Source organism: Trichosurus vulpecula, chromosome 7, assembly GCF_011100635.1.
Source record: "Trichosurus vulpecula isolate mTriVul1 chromosome 7, mTriVul1.pri, whole genome shotgun sequence".
In the NCBI taxonomy this organism is placed as follows: domain Eukaryota; kingdom Metazoa; phylum Chordata; class Mammalia; order Diprotodontia; family Phalangeridae; genus Trichosurus; species Trichosurus vulpecula.
In genome coordinates, this window is record NC_050579.1 from 35,280,354 (window position 1) to 35,295,913 (window position 15,560).

Sequence of the window (15,560 nt, forward strand, 5' to 3'; positions counted from 1 at the left end):
GTTGACCAAAAAAATAAACTGAAAAAAAAATCACACTTCGATTTGCATTCAGAGTTAATTGCTTCTTTCAGGAGGTGGATAGTATTTTTCATCATGAGTCTTTTGGAATTGTCTTGGGTGGGACAGCTGGGTGGTACAGTGAATAAAGCACTGGCTCTGGAGTCAGGAGAATGTGAGTTCAAATCTGCCCTCTAACACTTACTAGCTGTGTGATCCTGGGCAAGTCACTTAACCCTGATAGCCTCAAAAAAAAGAATTATCTTGGATTACCTTATTGAGCAGAGTACCTAGGTCTTTCATAGTGGATCATTGTTACAATATTGCTGTAACTGTGTGTGCTGTATTTGCTGGTTCTGCTCACTTCACTACATCAATTTATATGTCTTCCCAGGTTTTTCTGAAACTAATCCCCCCCCCCCATTTCTTAAAGCACAATAAAACTCCATCACAACCATGTACCATAACTTTTTCATACATTCCCTGACTAATGGACATCCTTCAATTTCTAATTCTTTGTCACCACAAAAAGAGATGCTATTAAATGCTTTTGTATATATATATATGTCCCAATCATTTTTCTTTGATCTCTTTGGGATACAGTGGTATTACTGGGTATGCACAATTTTATAGCCTTTTGGGCATGGTTCCAAATTATTCTCCTAAAAGGTTGGGCCAGTTCACAACTCTACCAAGTGCATTAGTGTTCCTATTTTTTCTACATTCCCTCTAGTATTTGTCATTTTCCTTTTCTGTCATGTTAGCCAATCTGGTAGGTGTAAGGTGGTAACTCAGAGTTGTTTTAATGTGCATTCCTCTAATCAATAGTGTTTAGAGAATTTTTTTTCCATATGACTATAGACAGCTTTCATTTGTTCTTCTGAAAACCGTTTATATCCTTTGACCTTTTATCACTTAGTGAATGGCTCTTATTGTTATACATTTTTATTTATCCCATATTTGAGAAATGAGATCTTTATAGAGAAACTTACAATAAAATCTCTACCCTCTAGTTTCCTGCTTTTCTTCTAATTTTGGCTGCATTGGTTTTGTTTGTGAAAATTTTTAAATTTCATGTAATTGAAATTATCCATTTTATTTCCTGTGATCCTATCTCTTGTTTGGTCATAAACTTTTTCTTCATCCATGGATCTGACAGTAAAATTTTCCATGCTCCCCTAATTTGCTTATATATTATCCTTTATGTTTAAATCATGTGCCAATTTTGACCTTATTGTGGTATATAGTGTAAGATGTTGGTCTATACCTAGTTTCTGCCAAACTGCTTTCCAGTTTTCCCAGCAATTTTTGTCAAATGATGAGTTTTTCCCCCCAAACCTTGGATCTTAGGGTTTGTCAAACATTCAATTGTTATGGTCATTTACTACTGTGCATCAGGTAGCTAATCTACTTCACTAATCTCCCCACCACACTATTTCTTAGCCATTATCAGATTGTTTTGTCAATTACCAATTTGTAACATAGTTTGAAATCAGGTACTGTTAGGCTGCCTTCCTTCATCTTTTTTTCACTGATTCCTTTGGTATTCCTGACCTTTTGTTCTTCCAGACAAATTTTCATTATTTTTCTCTAGATCTATAAAATAATTCCTTCCTTGGTAGTTTGATATGGCACTGAATAAGTAAATTAATTTAATTAGAATTGTCATTTTTATAATACTGGCTCAACTACTGTAAGGTTAATGGGGAATAAGATCTTCCCGCCAATCAATAGGCCTCATGTGGAGTCCATTAATGGAAACTTGCTTGCTTGTTGGAAGGCTTACACACCTTTTGCTAATTTCTAATTAGATCCTGATTCAGGAGGGATATGATGCCTTCTGGCTCTGAGCCTATTTGCTGAAAGAGTATATATTCTGAGAGGTGAGCTTTTGCTTTGGGGGCTGGCTCATGAGAAGGACCTTGTGATTCCCTAGTTGAGATTCTGAGTAGCTGAATGTTCAGAGCTCCCTGACTGCTCAGAGGTAAAGGCTCTCTTGATCCAGTGGTGAATTTAAAGTACATATAGCAATATTGTTTTGATTCAGGCATTAGAGCCCTGTCTATTGGTCTTTATTTCTCTTCTCTGTATTTCTTCTGTTTGTATTTCATGTAATTAAAGAAGATCGTTTACCCCTTTAAAGTTGCTTTCCTTAGTAAAGCAGATAAAAGAACCTGCATTAGAAGCCATGCTGGGTATGCCAGAGTGGTTGCTGTTACACCTACCCATGAGTGATTAATATTCCTCCAGTTGTTTAGATCTATCTTTATTTGTGTGAAGTGTTTTGTAATTGTTTTCATATAGTTTCTGGGTTTGTCTTGGCAGATAAACTTCCAAGCATTTTATATTGTCTGCAGTTATTTAAAATGGAATTTCTCTTTCTATCTCTTCCTGCTGTGTTTTGTTAATTGTATATAGAAAAACTGATGATTTATGTGGGTTTATTTCATATCTGGCAACTTTGCTAAAGTTAATTGTTCCTACTAGTTTCTAAGTTGTTTTTCTAGGTTTCTCTAAGTATATCATCAAATTGCTTGCATATTGCTTGTTTTCTTGTTGCCTATTCTCATGCCTTCAATTTCTTTTTCTTGTCTTATGGTTATAGTTAGCATTTCTTTTTTTTTTTTTTTTTTTTTGGCAGGGCAATTGGGGGTAAGTGACTTGCCCAGTGTCACACAGGTAGTACATGTGTCAAGTGTCTGCGGCCGGATTTGAATTCAGGTCCTCCTGACTCCAGGGCCAGTGCTCTATTCACTGCACCACCTAGCTGCCCTATAGCTAGCATTTCTAGTACAATATTGCATAATAGTGGTGATGATGGACAACCTTTCTTCAGCATGATCTTACTGGGAAGGTTTTTAGTTTATCCCCAGTTTTTTTTTTTTTTTCAAAAAGGGAGTGGTAGCCCAGATAAGTTTGGGAACCTCTGGTCTATGGTACCATTTAGCAAAATGTAGTTTCCCTGATTGTCTCTTTTAATTAAGTCTATTTTTTGCTTTTCCTTTGCCTTAGATCATGATTGCTACACCTATCTTTTTTACTTCTGTTACAGAATAATGGATTCTGCTCAAATCCCTTATTTTAACTTTGTGTGTGTCTTTTGCTTCAATAAAAATGTTTGTTTGGCTTTATCTAGCCGGCCACAGGGAGCCATAGAGGATTTTGGAGCAGGAGAGGGACAGTAAAAGTACTCTTTTAGGAAGATTTGCCCAGCAGGAGTGTGCAGGACAGATCTGAGAGAGACAATGGACAATGGCAATGCTCCCACTGGTATTTCTAAGTTGTAAGGGGAGGAGACAGTAGGGTGGGAAATGTATGGTTCTGGAGAAGAAGGTCTTTCGCTACCCTTGAGCAAGTTACTTGTAAGGTGGTGCCCCTTTCTGCCTGGGGCTATTTTATTGATCGAAAGTGGTGAAAACAGACAGTTGTATGAGAATCACTGGAAAAGCAGCCTCATGGAAAAGACACTAACTCAGAGTAAGGATGGCCAGTCAAAGTGTCCCATTTCACAGCATGAATTTACATACAATACATTACTTTCACGAAGACTTTAAGTTTGAAAACTAGGAAACCCTGACACCTAGCATTATTTGGTGGCTGTGGGATAATGTGGTTTGGTTGATAGAAAGGTGAATTTTAATTCTTCAGCATAGGACAGAGATGAATGATTTCACACAAGATATCCTATTTTGGCGCAGTGTATTGAACAAGATCAGTTCCTTTCCTTTGTGGGCTTGGGCAGAAGCACGATCTGTCACTTCTTTTGGAGTGGGGTGTGGGTTCAAGGTCCCTGCCATAGAGAATCCTTATAGCCAGACCTCATGTCATAAACCTCTGAGTTTGCTTGTGCTCAGTGTGGCAGGCACATGGAGACAGCTGAGGGTAGGAAGGCTGAAGGAGACGGATTCAAGTCTGGTGTTATTTCATTACTTCCTCCAAGTGGAACTTCGAATCCCTAGGGAGGGGCTCAAGAAGTGACCTCAGAGCTGGATCACAGCAACTTGTGTCTCGGCTTCCACCTGCTGCTTGGAGGTGCTCATCAGAGAGAAAAACCTTGCTGTTGTAACAGCTGATTGGAGGAACAAGCTGCTGCTCAGAGGACTGATTGCAGGAAAAGCTGTGAAGCTTAGAAGATCTCAGCTGATCCTCACAACAGCCCTGGGAGGTGGGTGCTATTGTTATCCCCAGGAAACTGAGGAAGAGTGAAGTGACTTGTCCCAGGGTCACACTATTGGGAAGTGTCTGAGACTGGATTTGAACTCAGATTTTCCTTACTCCAGACTTGGCTCTATCCACTGAACCACCCAGTTAACTGAAAGAGAGGCATTGCTCCTGGAAAAGCTGATTGGAGGGGTAATGTTCTCCCTTTACCTTTCCCTGCTCTGCCATCTACTGCCAGAGAGGTGAAAACCCCTCCCTCTGAGCCCAGCCAAGGAGTAGTCCTGGAAGAACTCCACCGATCCCAGGCTTAGTGTTTCTGAGAGAGGGGAATGTGAGACTGCCATAGAACACAGCTAGGAAAGCAGACCTGGAAAAGCTCTATAGGCTTAGGGGTTTCTGGTTTGGCTGAAAGAGTTTAATCTGTCTCTGAGGTCCACTCCAGCTTTAAATAATCATCCTATGGCACTCTGAATAGACTCTTTAATTGCACTTGGTCACATGACTGTAGAATACTCCAGTGTTACTCAAATTGCCTTTTCTTTATATCTTTATAAACTTATATCTCTTAGTTGATTGAAAAATTTGTTGTTCATTATTGAAATTATTTAATCACTACGTGCCTTGGAGTTTGAAGAAGGCTTTTTGATGATGATGGTGGTGATGGTGGTGGTGATGGTGGTGGTGATGGTGGTGGTGATGGTGGTGGTGATGATGGTGGTGATGGTGGTGGTGATGGTGGTGGTGATGGTGGTGGTGATGGTGGTGGTGATGGTGGTGGTGATGATGGTGGTGATGATGGTGGTGATGATGGTGGTGGCGACGGTGTTGTGGTCTATAGGTTCTCTTAATCAGGGCTTTGTTGTCTATATTCAGATGTTTGGGACAATTTTCTTACACTATTTCTCCATTATGGTATTCCAGTTTTTGGATTTCTCGTATTCTTCTTGGAGATCTATGATCCTAAAGCCATTTCTGAACATCTATTCTTCAAGATCAGTCTATTTTGCTTACATAGAATTCATGTTCCTTTAAAATTGTTGCCTTTTGCTTCTTTCTCTTCTGCCAAATTTTCCTCTACTTTAAGGATTGCATGTGCTAAGTCTGCTACTCTCCCTCTCAGAACTTCTACTTTTTGGAGAGATTCTTTGTAGTCAATTTCTCCCTCTCTGCTGCTTGTGTTTTAAATTCTTCACTGAGCGCTTTTATTTCTGTCCTCAATTTATTTGTAATTTCTTCTTTTCAGAGGTTTCTTCTTTCCCCTTGTTTGAACCATTATGGAATTCTTTGCTATTGTCCCACCTCTCCGGAAAGTCTACCAGATTCTTTCTTTCACTGGGCAATATGGATTTGTTTTCTTTCACTTTACAATATTTGTTCAACATGCTTTGATTTCTTCTTGAGGTTTTGCCCACTTTTCCTTTCCTTTTGTCTTTTGATCTTTTCTGTTGGTTTATCTGCTTGTAGGTAGGGGTTTTAATTGGGCTTTCTCTCTTTGTCTTTTAGTCTTTCAGATTTTTCTTGTATTTTCCCTTCACTCATGTTTGGAAATACTCTTCATAGTCCTTCACCTCCAACCACAATTACCTTCTCCACCCCAACTAGTGCGCAGACTTCTGAGGGTAGGGCTGTTGGGGGTAACCTTAGCCTCCTTGATTTTGGGAATGTAAAGTTATCAGGGAAAGGAAGGTTAGATAGGGATGAGATATGTTTAACCTTCTGCAGTGGGGAGACATAGAACTGATTGTCTCGGATGTGGAAAGAACCCAAAAGGGAGCTGGGTTGGTGATACTGGTGTGTGCCTGTCAGGATATGTCCTTACTTCTTTGCTGTACTCATGATTTCCTCAATGTGGGTACTCCTTCCATTCGTTTAGATCTTGACCCATTTACCCCCTTTACTTCCTCCTGTCATAGTCCCCTATTAACCATTTACATAATCACTGTGACTCATTGTTCCCATCTGCAGTTCCAGAGGTGACCTGGACTTGGTTCCTTGCTCTAGCAGGAGACACAGAAATGACTGAGACAAAAGTTGCTTGAGTTTCAGGGTCTTCCTGTCCCTAGTCCCTTGTGCTTGCTGTCCTAATCACTTATTGGGTTTCTCATTAAGTGCCTAGCCTTGACCTCTGACATCTGAGTTAAATAAAACTCAGGTGTTAAATAACCCCTTTGACTTGTTTGTGTCCTGACTGCCTTACCCAAGCTTCTTGAAGCTGTGCTTCATGAAATGTGCTTGTTCACCTGTCTTCCCACCTTTGGATCTGTCTGGAATGTTGAGGTTCAGGCCCTCCTGGTGCCCAGCCTCTCCTGCTTTTAGCTCCAGCTTTGCCTTGGCTCTCCCAATCTTAGTCTTCTCTCTTGTCCCTATCATAAACAACCCTGGGTACGACAGTTAAATACCATGGAGCAAATGGTGCCCTAGTCCCCCAATCATGGGGTCTGTTTATGGCCTAGGCAGGGTTTATCCTCAGCTCTGAGAATCCCACAGACTAGCATTCTAGGACTTCTTAGGGGATCAAATCTAATCTCAGGTAGGTTGAGGTGGCCCTGGGGGTAAAAGACAAAAGAACACTCTGATTATTCCAGAGTACAAATAAACTGGGGCAGTCCTGAAATCATTCCAAGTTCTCAAGGGGACCTCAAGACCAGGGATCACTGTGTGCCAGGCCAAATGTTCCATCTCACCCTGATTTAAATCCAGGCTTCTGGAGCTCAGCTAGAAGTAGGCCAGGGATTAAAAATGGTGGAATGACAATGGCGTGAGAGCAGCTGCCTCCAGAGTACTTTCCTCATATTGGCCTATAAATCAATAATTACCTTTCCATAGATCTTAGTTGGACCTAAGGTAGTCCTGTGCTTTATATGTGTTATGACTTAGGCTCCAAATTCCCCCTGAACCGAATGGAGTAGTCTTAGACAGGTTCCATGTCAGAGCTGCAGCCCTAGGCTCTCTGAGAAAGGCCCTATCATTCCCCCATCCAACTTAGAGCAGACCCATTAACTCTCAACTTTTGCAATTGGGACCTAGGGGGAAAAAGCCAGAAAAATTGGCACCCTCAATTCATTTGGGAGCGGAGGACTCCCAGTGGGACACTGACGGGAAGGCCACGGAGAGTGATGGCACACTGGGAATGACATCTTGGGGGCTGAGATAGAAGACCGAGAGAGGAGCTCTTTTGAGATGTAGCCATTGAGGAAAGGAAGCGGGCCCTCATATAGCTTCCTGATTTAGCCAATGCTTTCTGTGGTTTAGAACTGGAAGGGGCATCGCAGATCAATGAATCCAATCGATTCCCTAATTTTACAGGTGAGGAAACTGACGTGGAGGTGTTAAGTGATGTTCCCAGGGCCCTGCAGTATCTGAGGCAGTATTTGCACTCAGATCTTCCTGTCTCTATAGAAGTCCAGCATTGCACCCACTGGGCCGACTAGTTGTTATTTCTATACTACTGAAGGACTGAAATTGCTCTCTGTGACCCTTAAATTTGGTATCCTGAGGCAAAGTCCCAGTCACTCAATCCTCCTTATGACTGACAGGGAGATACCAGTCAGATGCCAGGGGGGAGGGGAAACACATGCACAGCTCTCTTGGTGTCCTCCCAATGGCGTAATGTTCTGGGAGGTGACACATAGCGATGCTCAGACACCAGGAAAGTTCCCCAGGAATGCTGGAAAGGCAGCCAGGCTCTTCCCAAACCCCAGAAGCCTGCCTAGGCCTGAGTAGTTTTCAAGAGGCTCCTGAAGTAGCAACAAACATAGCAGACAGTTCCTACCTTGTCAGAATGATGTTTCCTTTTTCCACTTTTAAAAATGTCCCACCACATGCTGCTGCTACACCCCCACAAGGGTGGAACTATAGTTTGGCTTGGCTAACTCAACTTTGGCTCATGCTGGTGGGATCCCGGCTCTTAGCCCCTGTCTAGAGTGCTGACAATAGTCTTCTAGACCCTATCCTTCCTCCTTCTGGGGAAAGTGATAAGGACAACCTTGACCAGCTCCCAGGTATAGTCTTCTGGTTTGTGTGTCTTCCAGTCAATCAAATAATACACAAGTGTCTTTCATTGATCCCATACCGACGTCTCAGACACATCTTTTGGCCCCACCCACACAGGCGCAGGTCATTCTTGCTACCAGTAAGAAAGCGAGGGAGGAAAATAAGCATTTATTAAATGCCTACTGTGTGCCAGGTATTACGGACAGTGCTAAGCATTTTACAGACATGGTCTCAGTTAATCCTCCCCACAGCTTGAGAAACAGGTGCTGTTGTGACCCTCATTTTACCGATGAGGAAACAGACTTGTTAAGTGACTCACACAGGGCCACACAGCTGGTAAATGTCTGAGGCAAGATTTGAACTCAGGTCTAACTAACTCCAAGCCATACACTCTGCCCACTGTGCCATGTGAGCCATGTTCAGTATGCTGACAGTATCTCCCTCATTTTACCGATGAGGAAACAGACTTGTCAAGAGGTTAAGTGACTTAACCAGGGCCACACAGCTGGCAAATGTCTGAGGCAAGATTTGAACTCAGGTCTAACTAACTCCAAGCCACACACTCTGCCCACTGTGCCATGTGAGCCATGTTCAGCATGCTGACAGTATCTCCCTTCTATGACACCCTCCTTGTTTTCTACTAGAAAATGCAGAGAATCACACTGGCTTAAAATAATCAAATGTATAAAAATTGAGTGAATTTCCCTCATCCATGGTGATCTCAGCTCTTATGTCACCATGTTATCCAATGATGGTGCTGTATAAATCCTGGAAAGTCCTACACGGTGTGAAGGGTGCATGACTGAGTCATGCCAGGATGTCGGGTGCCCAGGACAGATCTTTTGTTCTCTGTCTCCCTGGCTTCAGTCTTGTTCCTGTGACCACCTTGATGTCTTCTGGGTGGCCTGAATTCCCCTTTGCTGGTGCTCTCAGTCCAGCAAGACTGGCATTTGCTGGGTTTCTGATATATCTTCTAGGCACATACGGTGAGATTTCAAAGGCCGGCTGAAAGGGTAAACTCCTGAGGACAGAATGTATTGAGTTGTTCTTGGCAGACTCCATCATCAGCAGGAGCCAGAGACCCAGTACTGCTGCAAGGATTTGGGATAACAATACAAACAGTTTAATGTCCTGGTTTGCTTACCGTATGCATCTATTGGTCTTTGGAATGGTGGGGAATGGTAAGCAATACTGAACCACTAACTTTTTTTGAAGCTTTCCCGCAATTTCAGTGGTGAACTATGGGTCCCTATCTGAAATACTCTCTATAGAAAGTCCATTAGGAACCTATCATTCTTGGAAAAAAAAAAATACCCTGTGCTCTGAAGGAGGGAAGGCAGCTTGGGACACAGAGATGGCACCTTCTCATGAAATGGGAGAAAGTGTATTAGATAGAAAGGTAGAGCACATGGGTTCAAACTCTAGCTATGTTACTTCCTAGTCATATGAATTTGGGCAGATCATTCCACCTCTCTGGGACTCAGTCTCCTCATCTGTAAAATAAAAGAAGTTGGACTAGATGACCCTTATGATCTCTCCCACTCTATATCTATCATCCTTTGGTCACCCAGAGGGAGAAAACCATGAATATAATAATGGCCGTTATGCATAATGATCTGGTAGGTTCTGGGTCTCTATAAAAATAACCATCATAATATTAATGATAGCTAGCATTTATATTTACAGAGTACTTTACATGTGTTATCTCATCTGACCCTCATAAGAACAACATGAAGTAGGTGCTACTATTATCCTGTTTTACAGATAAGGAAACCAAGGCTGAAAGAAAGTAAGTGACTTGTCCAAGGTTACACAGCTAGTCTGTATCTGAGGCAAGATTTTAACTCAGGTCTTCCTGACTCTCTGTTACATTCTACCCACTGAGTCACCTTGTTGCTTCCTTGAAGTAGTCTTGTGGTCCCTAAATTAAAGTCCCTCTTACAAATTCATTCACATTCATTCATTTCAAAAATACTGATCTAGGGCCTGCTATGTGCCAGGGACTGTTAAGGATTGTAGGGAGTATAAAAGACAAATAAAATCTCTGCCCTCAAAGAACTTACAATCTAGCATCAATCACTTAGAATTTATCGACAGCCTGTTCCATGGCAGGTACCGAGCTAGGAGCAGGGGTACAAAACAGACTCTGTCTTCAAAGGCCTTATGTTCTAACAGGGAGACAACAAATGTGTGTGTACACATATACAAGCACACACCTGTATACACACACATATACATACGCATATAGAGAATTTATCCAAAAGGAACACAAGATAGTTTGGGTAGACAAGGCACTAATGGCTGCAGAGATCAGAAAAACATCCACAGGGAAGGTGATCTTCCAAGAGGCACTAGGGCAAAGGCAGTGGGATGAGGGAGGAAGCGTCATATCTGAGGAACGTCAAAAAGGCTCGTTTAGTGAAAACGTAGTGTGTGGGAAAGATAATAATGTTATAAGGCTGGAAAGGCAAGATGAAACCAGGCTGTCAAGGGCTCTGTTTCAGGTGAGGGATGATGGGAGCCATTGGAGTTACTGAGCAAGACGGTAGCATGATTAGGCCTATACTTTTGGGAAATCACTTTGGTGACTATATGGAGTTGGATTGGAGAGGTGAGAGGCTGGATGTAGGGAGGTCAATTAGGAGGTCATTGTAATAGCTCAAGCAGGAGGTGACGAGGGCCTGAACTGTGGTGATGGTTGCATGCCTGGAGAGGAGGAAGTAGACATGAGAGATGCTGTAAAGAGTCAACTTTGGCTTGGACATTTAATAGAGATGTGGGATGAGAGAGTGAAGAGTTGAGGTGACTCCAAGGATTCAAACCATTAATTGTTGGAAAGATGATGGTACCTCGACAGTAAATGGGAAGTTGGGAAGGAGTGTGAGCTTGACAAAGAGGTTTTTTTGGACACATTGAGTTTGTGATAGATGCCTATGGCATGTTTGATGTGCCCGATAGGCAGTTTATAATGTGGGACTGGAGCTCAGGAGAGATGAGGGTTAGATACACAGGTCTGGAAGTAATCTACACAGAGACAGTCATTGAACCCGTTGGAGCAGAAGAGGTCACCAAGAGAGTATGGAGAGAAAAGAGAAGAGAGGCCCAGAACAGAGCTTTGCCCACAAATTAGTAGATATGACACAGACCATGAATAAAGAAACTGGGGAGTTTCTGCCAAGAGAGGGCAGCTGATGCAGAGAGGTCAGGGAGGACGAAGGGAGGCTTGACTAGAGGCCATTAGATTTGAAGGGATGCTAACTTTGGAGAGGGTAGTTTCAGATGAATGATGAGGTCTGAACCCAGCCTGCAGAAAGTTAAGAAAGTAGCAAACACAGATGGCTTTTTAAAGATTAGTAGGAGAAATAAGACAAGTATACAGATGACAATAATATCACGTGCTCCATACTGTAGGTACAACGTCCCCCCCCCCATTCTTCCATTTCAGAGAAGGGCAATTCACTTTCAGATGGGGGGGAGGGGAAGAAATCAAGGAAGGCTTCGTGAAGGAAATTGTATTTAAGTTGGGTCTCAAGGCATGGTGAGGATTTTGATATGGGGTTATGGTGGGAAGGACCTTGTAGGCAGAGTAAATAATAAAAACAAAGGGCACAGAGTGGGACATTGAAGGGTATATTTAGAAATGATCATTAATACAATCTGAACAGAAGCAAGAGTAGGTATTGAGGAGTCAGAGATTAAACTGAAAAGGTAGATGGGTGCCAGATTGAGGCAGTTGAACACAAACGTGAATCATCCACCTCTTACACATTTCCTGTAATCCAGTGAAACATTAATCCTGGGTAGAGGGGGAAGCACTGAGAGGTCTGGTGATTCAGCAAGTCGCTGGTAGGAAGAAAACAAACGGCCTGGTACGTGCCAGGATTCTTTGGCAGTTACTGGGTAACCTCACCTGCCATGGGCTCTTTATGGTTCTTAGCAGGATCAAAGCCTCCTAATGTATACCAGGGACATTTCCTGTCACAGAGAAAGGACCTCCATAACACAAAGGCGGATTTTGACTGTGGGGCAAAGGGAAATTGCCTCAAAGGAGAACTCCTCTCCATAGTCTGGTGGGAGGGAATAGACACAGGAGAAATGGGAGGTGGAGGAAGAAGCAGAAGGAGAAGGGCAGGAATAACGGAAATAATCTGTCTGAGAAATCAGCCTATGCCAGGGGGATTTCTTGGCAAAATTCCAGTTGCCGTAGCAATTGGATGCTGTTCTTTCTACCATCCTTCCTGCTCTCATCCTCCACATGAGGGCCACCAATAAAACTCTTTCCCAGGCTAAGGAGCCCTGGTGGTTTAGCTGGGAGAATGACCCCTCTAATAGAATTTTCCTCCCCTCCTCCTCATCTCCAGTTCTGCCACCTTCTGGAAGCAGATGGGTGATATCTGTCATCTGTAGCTCTGGGGGTAGGACCTGTGAAAGATGGATCATAGTACTGTAGCTTAGGCATTGCCTTTCAAACATATGACCTAAGGGCAGGGAAGAGGTAGCATATGGGATGCCCTGGGAAACTGGCTTCTAGGATAGAGACGGTTCAGTCAAGTTTTGCAAGACATAAAGAGAGAAGCAGTAATTGATCATATTTCCTGGCTTCACATTCAGAAAGAAAAGGATAGACCAGGACCCTGATCATAAGCTGTTTCTGAAGACTGGCAAGATCTGAAATATGTTTAGCTTCACTGGACTTTCTAGGTGTTGCTGGGCTAGTTAATGTCTGATTGTTTTTTTTTAAATTTATTTAATTTTGTACTTAATTGCCTCTAAAAGTAGAATGAATTGCAGTAAGTAAGCATCAGTGCCAACTTACCAATAGTTCACATTGTAACTCCTTCCAGTCCTTCATCTGTTTCAATTTGCTTCCTGCAAACACTCTGTGTGACTGTAGCCAAATTATTTAACTTCCCTGAGTCTGTTTCCTAACGTATAAGACAAGGAAGCCAATGTTCTTCCCTCCAACCACAGCTCTCAGGCCAGAGAAAATGGAGGCAGGATGCCTGTCTTTTGGAACCACGTGACCGGACATAACTTGTAGTCTGGGTGGTCTGAAGGCCAGTAAGGTTCTGTGTGACCCAGATTCCTACAAGCCAGCCACTCCAGAACACATCAGCATATATTATCAAAGCTTATCAAATCCAATATGTATTCTCTAGAAGAAGGCCAGCCCTGAGATAAAAAGACAAAGGACCAGCAAGTTTTGATGGAAAAGAAAGGAATATGAGTATAAAATGCCACCCAGGGTGAGCAAGACCAGGTACAGTGGTGCACTCTGGGAAGAAGGAGGGCAGCGAAGAAGTGAAATCAGAGCATTGAGTACTACGCTATGGGATGTGAAAGGGAGGATGAAGATGAACCAAAGATCACCTTTTCCCCCCTTCTTTTTTTTGTCATAGGTTCATGGAATTAACAGTTGGAAAGGCTCTTAGAGGTCACTAAATATAAACTCCTTACTTATTTTATACACGAGGGAAAAAAGGCCCAGAAAGACAAAGTGTCTTGCTTGGGTCACACAGCTAATTGGCATCTGAGGAGAAACTTGAACCCAGGTTTTCCCCACATCAAGTCTAGGGCTCTACCTACTACACTAAACTGCATTGCCTGACTAACATAGTGCCTGACACATAGTAGGTGCCTAATGCTTGTTGGATTGACTTGCTATGACTCTCAGGTCTGGACCAAGATGTGACCTTTCCAAATCATCACCTGAAATGCACCATAATTGAGGAAATAGATCAGTAACAGAAAGGCCACAGTCCAAGGGGTCCTGTCGGTTTCATCCAAACAATTATCACGCTCCTCTTCAAAGGAGTAACTTCTTCCTTTGAACTCTCCATTAGGTTTGCTCCTCATTGATACTCATCATATTGAATTGTTATTTTGTTAACATGTGTCTTGTTTTATCAAGCAGATTGTTTGTTCTTTGAGGTCAGGTACACATTGGGCTCAGCCTGGATCACCTTGGTTTTTCCGCCAGATTCACACACGGTGCTTTGCAGAGAGAGAGTTTCAGAGGAAGGAATGTCTTATATCTTACATGTCTTGGTACCTTCCATTATGCCTACTTAGCACATGGCATGAGGGACCATCAATAGCTGGCGTGAAGCTTTATTTTTTCAAAAACATTCCCTATTGAGGGGTAGTATGTTGATGTGGAAAGGGTATAGCCTTTGAAGTCAGAGGATCTGGGTTCAAATCCAAGCTCTGTTACTTCCCTTGTAGTACTTTGAGAAAGCTCTGTTACCTCTAAGGGTTAGGGGGTTGGGCTTAGAGACCCTTGTCGTCCTTTGCTGCTCTAAATCTGTGATTCTATGATTAAAAGACCTATAATGTACATATAGAAAAATTCCCACTCACCTCTGGGCTACCGGCTTCAACCCTGGTCTGTCTTGGTCCTCCTCCTCACTACCTCCCCTCAGAAACCTTGGATTTCACTGCTGAGGTCTAATAGGTGAGCTTTTGCCTCATCTCACTGGGGACCAGGCTTCCATCTTACTTCCTAGGCATCAGCTCCAACCATGCCTGCCTACTCATAACTGTCTCCTCCCATATATTATTTTCTCTCATTAAAACATAAATTCCATGAAGGCAAAGACCGTCTTATTTGCTTATATTGGTAATCCTAGTGCCTAGCCCATATTATGACACATAGTAAGCCCTTACTAAATGCGCTCTGTCTCTGTCTCTCTCTCTTTCTCTGTCTCTCTCTCTCTGTCTCTGTCTCTCTCTCTTTCTCTGTCTTTGCTCTGTCTCTTTCTCTCTCTCTCATTTATCATAGGATAAGGTTAACTATTTATAGATGAGCATTTTTTTATATGAGCCATCTGTGGCCCAGTGAGGTTAAGCTACTCACCCAAGGTCCTACAGAAAAGCTGATTGGCACCAGCTCCCCTGGATACAAATCATATCCTGGCATTCATAGGGTGTGTAGACTGGGAGGCCCCATAGAGATCATCTAGTCTGACCCTTTCCTTTTATAGATGAGGAAACTGAGGCCCAGAGAAATGAATGGATTTGCCCAAAGTTATAGAGCCAGTCAATAGGCTAAGTAGAATGTAGGTTCAGCATCTTTTCTATATAATCACAATTACTTCTAGTCCCTTTGTGGTGATGAGGATATGCCTGCTGCACATCTTCCAGGGGCTGCCGTCATCATCTGCCACTGATGATGACAGTGGCTCTCCCATCATTGGAGGTCTTTGAAGAGAGAGACTGAATGACCATTTGTTGGTATGTTGTAGAGGGTACTTTCCTGCAGACAAAGATGACCTCTGAAGTCCATTTCAACCCAGAGATTCTATGACCTTAAGACCTTGGAATTAGGAGTCTATTCCCAGTCTCTCCTTCATTTCCTTGCCTAGATTTGGTCTAGCCCTACATAACCTTTCGTGATAGACTATGGGCCT